Here is an 11,284-nt window from a genome sequence, read left to right on the forward strand (position 1 = left end):
CAGTTGTTTTCATCATGTTGCTAATAGTGTTTACGCCCATTGGATGAGTTTTGAACCAGATGTTGTCATTCAGTGTTCGGTTTCTTTTGATACTGAGGTAGAAAGGACCTGACCATCGCATGTTTAGTGGTCTTCGCTCGACAAACTGCTTGAAGATAGCAACCGGACACCTTTCTCCCCCAACAGAGAACATTCGGGGCTGAAAATCTCTGTTCTTGCTCTGCAGTCCGCCCTGTCTGGTCTTCGTTGGACCTTCGGTAAACTGCACGAACTCAATACCTTCGTCATTTTTGCAGAGTTGAAAATCTTCCATTTTCATTGCGTGGTGTTCTTGACGGCCGCGGAGACCAAAGAACTGCGTCAAAAGCCACCACATAGAAGAAGCAAGCTCTTCTGGAGTTTTGGAACCAAATTTTTCTGCCTCCCACAGCACCTCTTCTTCTTCCTCAGTTAAACTTCTGGCTTTATTTGGACGTTTGCCCATACCGGTTGGCGAAGCTGCCGAGCTTTCCCCTCTAAAACTTGCTTGGAAGAGTGGAACTCTCTGTCTCTTATGATGGAAAACTTGTATCCTTTCTCGTTTAAATGTCTATCAAGTGCAGCTATCATCACTCTTAAGCTGTCTGGCTCGTAGTCGTCACCGTTTTTGTTTTTTACTTCAGCATAGAATGTTTCAAGTAGCTTGTTTAGTTTTTCTGGCTCGTTTTCCTCGCTTTTGTTGACAATATTTTTTCTGTTTGCACCACGTCTCCCATACATTCAGCCAGAAAGACGTACTCTTTACTGTGTTTGGGTTTTTGGAAAAATTTTTTAGCTCTTCAATCGTTGTTTCACTTGCAAAACCAAATCGTTGTTTGCTGAAAACCCCGGCCATTTTCCTCCGCGTCTTATCTCAAAATTTCCGCCAATATGTTGCTATAGAAACAGCTCTAATCTGATTGGTTCTTGTCGGTTTCTTTTGTGTTTTTAGCCAATCAGAAAGCATTTGTAATTTGCACTCGGGTTACAAGTTTGCACTTGTGTTACACAGTTTGCACTCGTGTTACAGAAGAGCTGCACTCCTTTCTCAGCCAATCAGAATTGAGTAATTTTTTCGTGTATATTATTATACTGATAAAAGTCATCGTTCAATATTTTGAGTGTAAATTCCCTGAAAGAGTTCTCCTCACTGGAGCAATATCAAGATGTACAAGGTTTTCAAAGGTTTCACACCGGTGTGAAACTAAGCCGGATGTGCGGCCTGTCTCTCCCTGCAATTTTTACGTTTTGATTATTTAGATTATGACATATAACACTCGCTTTGTATTCAAAACGGAAACGTAGCATAACAGCACCACCGCCTTTGACAGCAAAACTTATTTCCAAGCCCCATGGGCTCGAAGCAAGCGAGACTCAACGCTACTAAGAGCGTTCTTATTTGAGTAATATACGGCTCTGACTTCTCGCTCGACAATGCTAGGCTCTTTAGGCTCTTTCTAGCATTCACTACGAACAACTAATTCGAAATACGACTTTGAAAAACTAACATAATTAAAAAGCTGACAAACTTGTGAATGTCACCAATGCCAGCATGGAGTGTTAAAAAGAAAAGATGAACAATAGAGGCATTCTTCGTCAATGTATTTTTGCATCCCTCGAGGAACCCTTGCCAATGTAAAAATAAGGGCCGTTTAACGGCCTTCTAGCTCGTGGTTATGTGATTTATTCCCCTCGCGTAACGCACGAGGGGAATAAATCACATAACCCCTTACTTCAGGCCGATAACCCTTACATATATTTTTTATAGATGCACGAACAACTCAAGTGAAACACATAACATCACAAGATCAAAAAATTATGAAAGTAAATTAATTTAAATCAATGGAATCGTGTGGTCATACCACTAATATTCTCTATTATTTCAACAAAAACAACTGAACTATAAGGTTCACTCCCTTTTCAGGCCTGTGTCACCACTGAGGGATTTTTGTGCAATAGATTGCAAATCACAGACTGCTAACAATGGAGCAAGCTCCATTGCAAAAAAGCTGCAGATAAAAGGAGCACACACTGTTACAGCTGTAGAACCAAACTGCTAATTCTGGATGATGAACAAAATAAAACAGGGCCGGGTTGTTCGAAGCTGGGTTAAGATAGTAGTCATGCTTCAACAAAATTAAGCCTCATTTTGGACTTCCCTTGGACTTCCCGCATACTAATTTGGATTCCCTCGCAAAAAGTGCGTTCCCTTTATTAATATGCATAACGGTCGAGTCTATGACGTCACCCATTCTTATAACCTAGGGAAAAATGTTTTCCTCCATACTAATGAGGGTCTTCCTGCATACTAATAAGGATACTCGACAAAAATACCTTCCCGCATACTAATTCGGTATTAGGTTTACTAATATGAATATGAATAGTTTATTAAAACTCTCTTGCAGTAAAAAGAACTGAATTATCGAGTACATTTTACAATCTTAAGGCAACTATTATCTAGAGTACAATGAAAATAACAATTGAATCACTTAAAAAATTAAAATGTAAAGAAGTCCTCCACTCTCTTTGTCCTACAGACCTGCATGTTCCGGAAAAGATGATACTTTTGTGTTTTCTGCCATAAGGTGTAGTTAGGCGCGTCCAGAAGTGGGCTGGGAAGTAGGTGGTGCAGAGGGTGGCTGGGGGACTTCATTTTCGCCATATATTTGTAGCACAAGAGTACTCTTCTATCATCTAACCTACCTAGTTTACCTAACTGTAAGGCATGAGCATATGACTCTGCCTCGGGGCAGATTATGTTAAGCACCCTTTGTTGCACTCGCTTTATGGCTTCGGACAGGTAAGCAGGGATGTCCTGCCAGACTGGTACAGCATACTCTAAAACTGGCCAGACTGTGCTAAGGTATATCCTCAAGACGTTGGGTTGGCTCACCCTGGCTATGCGGAGAACACTAAGGGAGTATAACTTCTTACAAGCTTTCTTAATAATGTAATCAACATGACAGTTCCACTTCAGGTCATTGTCCATAATAACTCCTAAGATCTTATAGGTATTGACACGCTTGATGACATTGCCGCCAATTATTATCGGGTTAATGAGACAATTAGAGTTGCGTAGGAAATAAATATGCATTTCTTTACACTTGGTTGGATTAAGTCTCATATTATAAGCAAGGGCAAAATTGTGAATGTCTGAGGCCACTACATTAAGTACGCTAGGGGAGCGTCACTCTACTTCAATAGGAACAATAGGCTTGCCTACACTTGCCAGTGAAGTAACTTGAGCTCGGTTTTCAAACCGTCTATTAAAAGAGAAATAGGAGTAAGAGAAGCGATCACCATGTAGCGCTAAACTCAGGTATATAAACAAAACACAAACAGAAAGTGGAGTTGAAAGGTCTTTACTTTCAATTTAGTTTACGTCTCCTTATTTAGCGCTAAAACGCGGATATATCAACAAAACACACGCACATTATACACGAAGTGGAGCTGAAAACTCTCTATTTCAATTTTGTCTGACTATTACAAAACCGTTTTCTCCTTTCTATCTCGAGGAAATGAAAAACTATTACAGTCTCAGCGTTTCACGCGCCGTTAGTCAGGTAATTATGCGTGTTGACGAGTTCACCGTTGCATACACATTAGCTCTGCAGTAAAAACCCCAAGGGAGCATCTTGACGCATTATTATAAAAACACCCAAAAAGAAACCAATTAATAACTTAACAAGGATCAATTGAAACACACGACTAATAATCGCCCGCGATAAAACCAGAAACGTTTCTTAAGACACAAGAAATCCACTTTATTACCCTTTAATAATTGCAAAAAGTGTAAAATACTCGGTGATTAAGACGAAATCTAGGTTTTTTTGTGTACCAGTATGCCAAACTTCGCATGCTACCGTTTTATTATGATTTCTTAGACAAGTATTTAGACCGTAGCGATTTTCAATTGTGTGAAATGGACACAGACAGTGCGTATATCGCTATTGCTGGGGAGAGTGTAAAAAGTTTAGTCAAACCAAAATTGAAAGCAGAGTTCGAAGCCGATAAACGTAACTGGTTTCCCCGTACGGATACACCCGAGCATAAGGCCTATGATAAGCGAACCCCGGGTCCTTTTAAGGTTGAGTGGAAGGGACAAGGAATTATCGGGTTGTGTTCATTGTTTTGAGGCGAAAGATAACTTTTCTTGCAAAGGGGTTAACAAGAAATGTAACGAGATTAACAAAGATAAATATTTAAATGTACTATTAACCAAACAAAATAGTGCTGGGGTCAATCGGGGGTTCAGAGTAGTTAACAACACCGTGTATACCTATACTCAAGTGAGAGATGCATTCTCGTATTTTACCCGAAACGAAAAGTTTTGGCTGATGGAGTCAGCACCATTCCACTCGACATTTAAGTTTCCAAGTTTGTAAAAAATAGAATTGGTCGATAAGTTTCGCTTATTGTAAATTGTAAATAGCATTGTATATAAAAGAGTTTCCTAAAAATTTCTGAAAGATTGTCATTGTTAGATAGTTTGTAAATAAACAAAGTTGGGAGAATTTTAATAATGGCTTGTTCTCTGTCTAGCCACGCACGTGCCTTTCCTTGAGCGCTTCCTGGGAAAACACAGGGCTAAAAAAGTGCCCTTTCTGGCCTTTCTGCCGTATGTGCCCTCGAAAATCAACAATAAATTTCGTGTCGCAAATAGTTTTATTCAGTTGAAATCAAACTTTCACAGAGATAACATGAAGAACTAAGATGTAAACACTGCCCCATACCGGGATGTCATTCTAAATTTTTAGTTCGATTGGCAAATCATTTAACTCAAGTACACGAGTTAACAGAGACAGAGCGAAAATATTGGCTACAGTTTGCTAAACTACAAAACACCAATGTGGTTCGTGTTTACGAGAAAGAGGCTGAACCTAAAACAATTTTTCTATAAATGATAGTACGCACCATTCAGTTAATCAGTTGTGATCATGGATCCGAGATGGAAACATCCTTTCCCCGCGCTTGTGGCCGGCCCAACGTTTACTTGAATCGGGGGAAAGACATGATTGATGGTGCCCCGGAAAATATCATGTGGTGTTAAAGCATGTATCAACAAGCCTACGATGAGATGCTTAAAACTATTCCGAACATTATGTTTGTCGAAGGAGTGCCTGGTGATCTGGAAACCCTAATTAATCCCTCTATTCGGAATTTAGTCGTCATTGATGACTTAATGCACGAGCTTAGCAATGATCAGCGAATGACTAATTTGTTTACCAAGGGCTGTCACCATCGCAATCTCAGCGTGATCTTTATTCTCCAAAACATTTTTCATCGTGGAAAAGAACTGAGAGATATGAGTTTGAATTCTCATTACTTAGTGGTGTTCAAAAGCCCGCGTGATAGTAGTCAGGTCAATCATTTAGCAAGACAAATGTTTCCCAGTCATGTCAAATACATGCAAGAAGCGTTTGAGGATGCAACAAAAAGGCCCTATGGATATTTATTTTGCGACCTTAAATCGGAAACACCTACCGACTTCCGGCTGCGTACGAATATTTTCCCCGGGGAGACTCAGTACGCTTACGTCAGAAAAGTATAAAAAGCGTGAACCACATCAAATTTCTTTAGTTGAGGATGGCACAGCAACTGAGAAAGAACCACGATTTTCTGAAGCTGCTTGTCAAGTGTACCCCAGCTCAGCGTAAAGCCATTTTGATGGTGGCCGACGACGCTTTAGTAAGAACCATTTGTGTGTGTGTTTTAAACGTGCTTAAAGGAACAGTGCCCGTCAGTAAGCCAGCCAAGAAAAAGCTTTACCTCACAAGAAATCTTTGATCGCTTTAGCCGAAAAAAGTACACCACTCGATAAGAAAAAGAAATTGTTGGTACAACACGGAGAAAATTTTTTAAGTGTTTTGCTACCTCCCGTTCTCCGTGTGTTAAGTTCGATTCTTACCTAAAATGAATCACACAAAGCGTATGGTTCTCGTACCCGAGAACACCTTGGAAAGATTACAGCAACGCCAACAGATTTTAACCCCACCCGTCACACAAACTCTGAGAAACTTGGATAGTGAAATGACCGATATTTTATCCAGTAAAGAACTTGATGATAAACAAAAAGCTAGGCTTTACAATCAAGTGTTGCAGCGGTACTTGACTTATTACGATCAGCGAAAAGGTCAACCTCTTCATGTAAAAATATCAACCCCCAAAGCAGTAGAAACACCTAAACCCGAAGAGAATGAACAACCTACGGAAGAACCTGTCCCAGAAAAATTCATTTCATCAGCTGTAGAGCAAGAAGTCATGAAAAGTGTACCCAAAATTTACAAAGCCGGGGCTAGACAATTGTTGGATAAAATTAAAGAGCATCAAGATGTCTTGCATTGGAATGATAAAGGAGAGCTGTTGTATGAAACCAAACCCATTCCAGGTTCTCATCTAGTCGACCTAGTCAACGACACTTTACGCCACCGCAAAGGACTTGAACCGGTGGGGTGGTCAGTGTTTGCGAGGGGTCTGGCGCGAATGAATGTCCCGGAAAATCTAGTGCGTAATCCACAGAGGCAAAGTGCTATTCGTGAATTTAAAGCAAGGGTGAGAGACAAAACCCCTCACAGTCCTTTTCGTTGGCTACCTAGCCCACCTGTGACGGTATCCCCCGTGAAAAAGCAGCGGCAAAGAAACGCGAGTCCGCGCCCTGAGGCTGTGCGCTGGTTACGGTTATAAATCACCACAAGAAACATTATTATTATTGTCAATCATCTCTTTATTTTGTTCACTCAATAAAAGACGTTGAAAAGAAATTACAAGGTGTTTGTTTATTGAACGTTGTGCTGGGCTTGTGCTCTTTGCTTGTTTACATCAGTGCGATATTTCGTAAGACTTATAGGAAAATGTTTTTCAATAAATCGCTTGACAAGACTATCATTTTTACGCATGTTTTTAGAAAAAGGATGTAAAATTGTACTCATACTTATTTGCCGACTACGATATAAAGCAAAATACAAATAGTAATGTCCGCAGACTTTGGAATAGATGCTTTGTGATGTCACAGTATTAAAAATCCACTGGTTAGAATTGTTGTTTAAAAAGGTAGTAAATGTTCCTGAATATTTGCTGGAAGGTGCTCCGTAAGAATCGAAAAATTCTCCTTCTTGCTCCTTGGTGAAGTAAAACGCCACCCAATGCGAACCTGGCTTGTCACTTGTATCCACATTGGCGATGTATAGGGCTGGGTATTGCGAAACACTTGCAGGCAGCTTCTCTGAGGGATACACGCCTTGAAACACACCTCTTGTAAATTTGTCCTTTCTCAAAATAAGGGTCAGTTGAATGGTGTCCATTCTTTTTTTAGTTTCTGCAGTAGTAGAGAACGTTTCGGTTTGCGTCGACCTCAATCACGTTTTGAAATTCAGCGTAGACGATAAGGTTAACCGTGTTAGCGAGTGCTTCCGAGAAATGAAGCTTCAAGCGCAGGTTTCCTTGTTTTATGAGCTCAAAATGATCTCCCGGGCAGTGACCTGGGGTCAAATCAAATGCGAATAAGGTGTAACCAGAGCCATAATCACTTCTACTTATCTGATTGCCCGTATCCTGGGAAAGCTTTCCAATACCAGAGAAAAGACTTTGATAGCCGGCTATCACATTTTGACCACCAGCGGTGTCAAAATTCAGGAACAAAGGTTTTCGAAGGATTTGTTCTCCGTCCACGTACACATCCACTTGAGTTAAATTGTGGTGATTGAAGTTGAAGGGGTTGGTACGGTAACTTCCATTGTAAGACTCTGTGTCCACTAATTCAATACTATGCACTTGGGAATTTGACCCAAAAAGATGTTGTCAGGGTTAAAACTGCTAAATCCTCTTGGAATAGAGAGCACTTTACGGTCGATTCTGCGAATGGGGTACTTGGCGCTGGAGTGTTTTAGCCCAGCTGCATGGCCTAGAATGATAGAAAAGGCAACCTTGACTCTGCGTACAAACAAGATGGCTTCTGTGATAATCACTTTGAAATTAGCTGCGGCTGCTGAGGACACAAGACAAAACACATTCTTAGCCCGGTTCAGTTTGATTCTTAAATTAACTCCATTGAGCATCAACCGGTCTTGAAAGAATATATCACTGTGAATGGGTCCCATCATATCCACCGTACGACTCTCTTTGGTAAACTCATAGCGAGCCTTTAATCCAAGGTTTGCTTCATCGTCTGCAGCCAAGGGGTTCACTACATTCATCTTTCCGGCAGTATCTTTGTAAAACATGGCCATAGAAAGTTGACTTGTTTTAGCTTCTTCCCCGTAGTTCAACAAAGATTCGATCATGGCACGATAGGGGTAAGTGTTAGCGGATGCAGATATAAGTCGCTCATTCAAGGAAACGTCTACTTGTGAAAACAGGGAATGCAAAAACAGGTTCACGGGACCTACTTGTGTATCGGCATCTAACGCAGTTCCGTTTGCTTTCGTGATCTTAGCTTTCACATAAAGTTGTGTCCGCGCTATATCTAAATATTCTTCCCCGGTTCCAGATACGTTGAATTCAATAGGACCAGTGTCCGTGATGTTGCTGAGAGGGTGATATTCAATCCATTGCCCTTTGTGAATAGAGGTTTGTGTCGCAGGAATAGTAAAAAGATCGAGCTCTGATTAAGTACACTCGCGTGACTCGTGATGAACGAAGGGCATTCTATTCTTTGTCAAAAAAGGTTTGACGCTTCTTTTGCTGCGGAGATGTTTTTGCTTTCTTGCCGAGAGGTGAACTGATTTTGGCTCCTTGCGCTTTCCTTTTGATAGCTTTTTTACCAGCTCCTAGTTGTCCCTGCAATGAATTCTGGGAAGGTAGACCAAGGGCTTGTTTAGCCTGTTTGCTGATTGCCTTTTAATGTTATCTCCATCAAGAACATCTTGCGCAACATTGACCCCGGTTTGCAAAGCTTTTTTTCCAATCACCTTAGCACCTTATTGCAGGTGAGGCATCGCCCAGCGGAACAAACCTTTAAATATGGAACCTAAGCCGTACCCTCGCTGAAGTCGAGCTCTGTGAAATGCGGGTAAATTCCCACCTTTTTGCTTGGCTTGATCAACATAGTACTGTTCGTAGAACTTATGATTTGGAGCGTGGAGTTGTTTCCTTTTTAAAAGTACTGAGGTTGACTCTGACGAAAATGAAGTGTTAACAACACTCTTCCAAACTCAAATGGCACAGATTCCCCTGTGTCTCGCTTTATATTGACTTCGATGGTTTCAAATTGCTTTCTGCTGACAGGTACATATTGAGGGCGCACAAACGATTTACTGTCGACTCGCTGACCAACCTCTCCTTCTACAGGAACAATTCGAAGCAAAGGGACCAGTACATCGCGAACATATTGTGACTGACTAAGATCACAGTAAACGAAAAGATCGTGAAAGCCGTATTCCAAATCCACTTGTCTGTCCCCCTTAGTGGTCTTTGAAATAATTTGTTTGGGAGTGAACCCCAGGATATAGGCCATATCATTTAGCGAAACTTCTACGTTGTTTTTCAAATGAACCGTAACCTTTCTGCTGAGATTATCGTATGAAAACCGTACATCATCTGAATATCGATTTTCATTGTCCACTAACTCTTTCATCTTTTGAAGGACATCCTCGACGGAAGAATAATGACCCGGAAGCATCTCCAGGGAGTCCCAAACACCGTGGAGTTTTTCATTTCGAACGTAAAATCGGAACTGTTGAATGTTATTCCAGCTTTGCGGATAATGGATCTCGGACAAAGCCACTTCCCATTCTCCTGTAAGGTTTAGGGTTTGTGGTAAACTAACTCGGTACTCTGTTAATATGTTATGAGGAAATTTATCAAGACTGCTATTGCTAGGGAGGTGCAGATAAAACTGTGTTACCTCCATCGTACCCTGTGTTGAAATGAACTTTTAATCTGGGTATTCTTAATTTATTAGAAACCACACACCGTTCATTTTATTATTTCCTTTTCCTTTATTCACTACACAAAAAACCGCATAAATTACAACTTCAAAATACCACTTTCTTGAACCCAAGAATCAAATTTTGGGTATTGGTATCCTTTCCATCTCACAAGGTATTCTACTACTCCTTTACGCTTTCTCTTCCGCAAAATCTTTTCGACGCGGTACACATGATCGTTCTTAATACTTTTCTGCAATTCAGGCTCTTAAAATGTTCCATCTAAGATTTCAACTGAATCATCTTTTAGTTTATAAACGGGTACTTGGCGAGCCAGTTCTTGACCTTGTTTTGTCTTCAAAGGTAACACAAAAGCGTGGAGGAGGGAAAACAATAAAAATGAGGAGAAGGAGGAGGGAAAACAATAAATATGAGGAGGCGGAGGAGGAGGAAGAGGAGGGAAAATAATAAAATTGTGGAGGAGGGAATAATAACATTGAGGAGGGAAAATAAAAAAATAAAGGGAAAATATTAAAATTGTGGTGGAGGGAATAAAAAAAATGAGGGAAAATATTAAAATTGTGGAGGAGGAAATTCAAGAATGAGGAGCGAAAATAATAAAATTGTGGAGGAGGGAATAAAAAATATTGAGGAGGGAAACGTGGTAAAAAAGATAGCTTGGTTTCTTTGACTATTTTAATAGATTTCTTTCAAATCGCTGTGTATTTGACTCTTTGTGTTTTAAAACGGTATCTCGTGTCTGATTTTATTGCCAGCAATTATTAGTCGCGTGTTTAATCAATTGATCCTTGTCAAGTTATTTGTTTTATAATAATACGTCAAGATGCTCCACTGAGGTTTTTCCTGTAGAGCTCATTTGTATTCAACTTTGGGCTTGCGAACTCGCATAATTAATTGACTAACGGTAAGTGAAACGCTGAGACTTTAACAGTTTTTCATTTCCTCGAGATATAGTGGAGAAAACGGTTCTGTAATAGTCAGACAAAATTGAAATAGAGAGTTTTCAGCTCCATTTCGTGTATATGTGCGTGTGTTTTGTTTATATATCCGCGTTTTAGCGCTAAAAAAGAAGACGTAAACTAAATTGAAAAAAAGACTTTTCAACTCCACTTTCTGTATGTGTTTTGTTTACATATCTGAGTTTAGCGCTAAATAAGATGTAGAAAGCCGTTTCTCGCGTTGCTAGGTGATCGCTTCTCTATTTCTCTTTTAATAGACGGTCTGAAAACCGAGCTCAAGTTACTTCACGCGCAAGTCTAGGCAAGCCTATTGTTCCTATTGAAGTAGAGTGACGCTCATTAGTGAACCTATACCGAATTAGTATGCGGGAAGGCATTTTTGTCGAGTATCCTTATTAGTATGCAGGAAGACCCCCATTAGTA

General features: G+C 40.3%; 1 protein-coding gene across 1 annotated transcript in view; it reads right to left on the reverse strand.

Annotated features, from left to right (window-relative positions):
• Positions 1–11,284, reverse strand: part of LOC140948365 (phosphopentomutase-like) — an 80,213-nt gene that overhangs the window by 46,203 nt on the left and 22,726 nt on the right. The window lies entirely within an intron of this gene.

Source organism: Porites lutea, chromosome 9 (assembly GCF_958299795.1).
Source record: "Porites lutea chromosome 9, jaPorLute2.1, whole genome shotgun sequence".
NCBI classification, from domain to species: Eukaryota; Metazoa; Cnidaria; class Anthozoa; order Scleractinia; family Poritidae; genus Porites; species Porites lutea.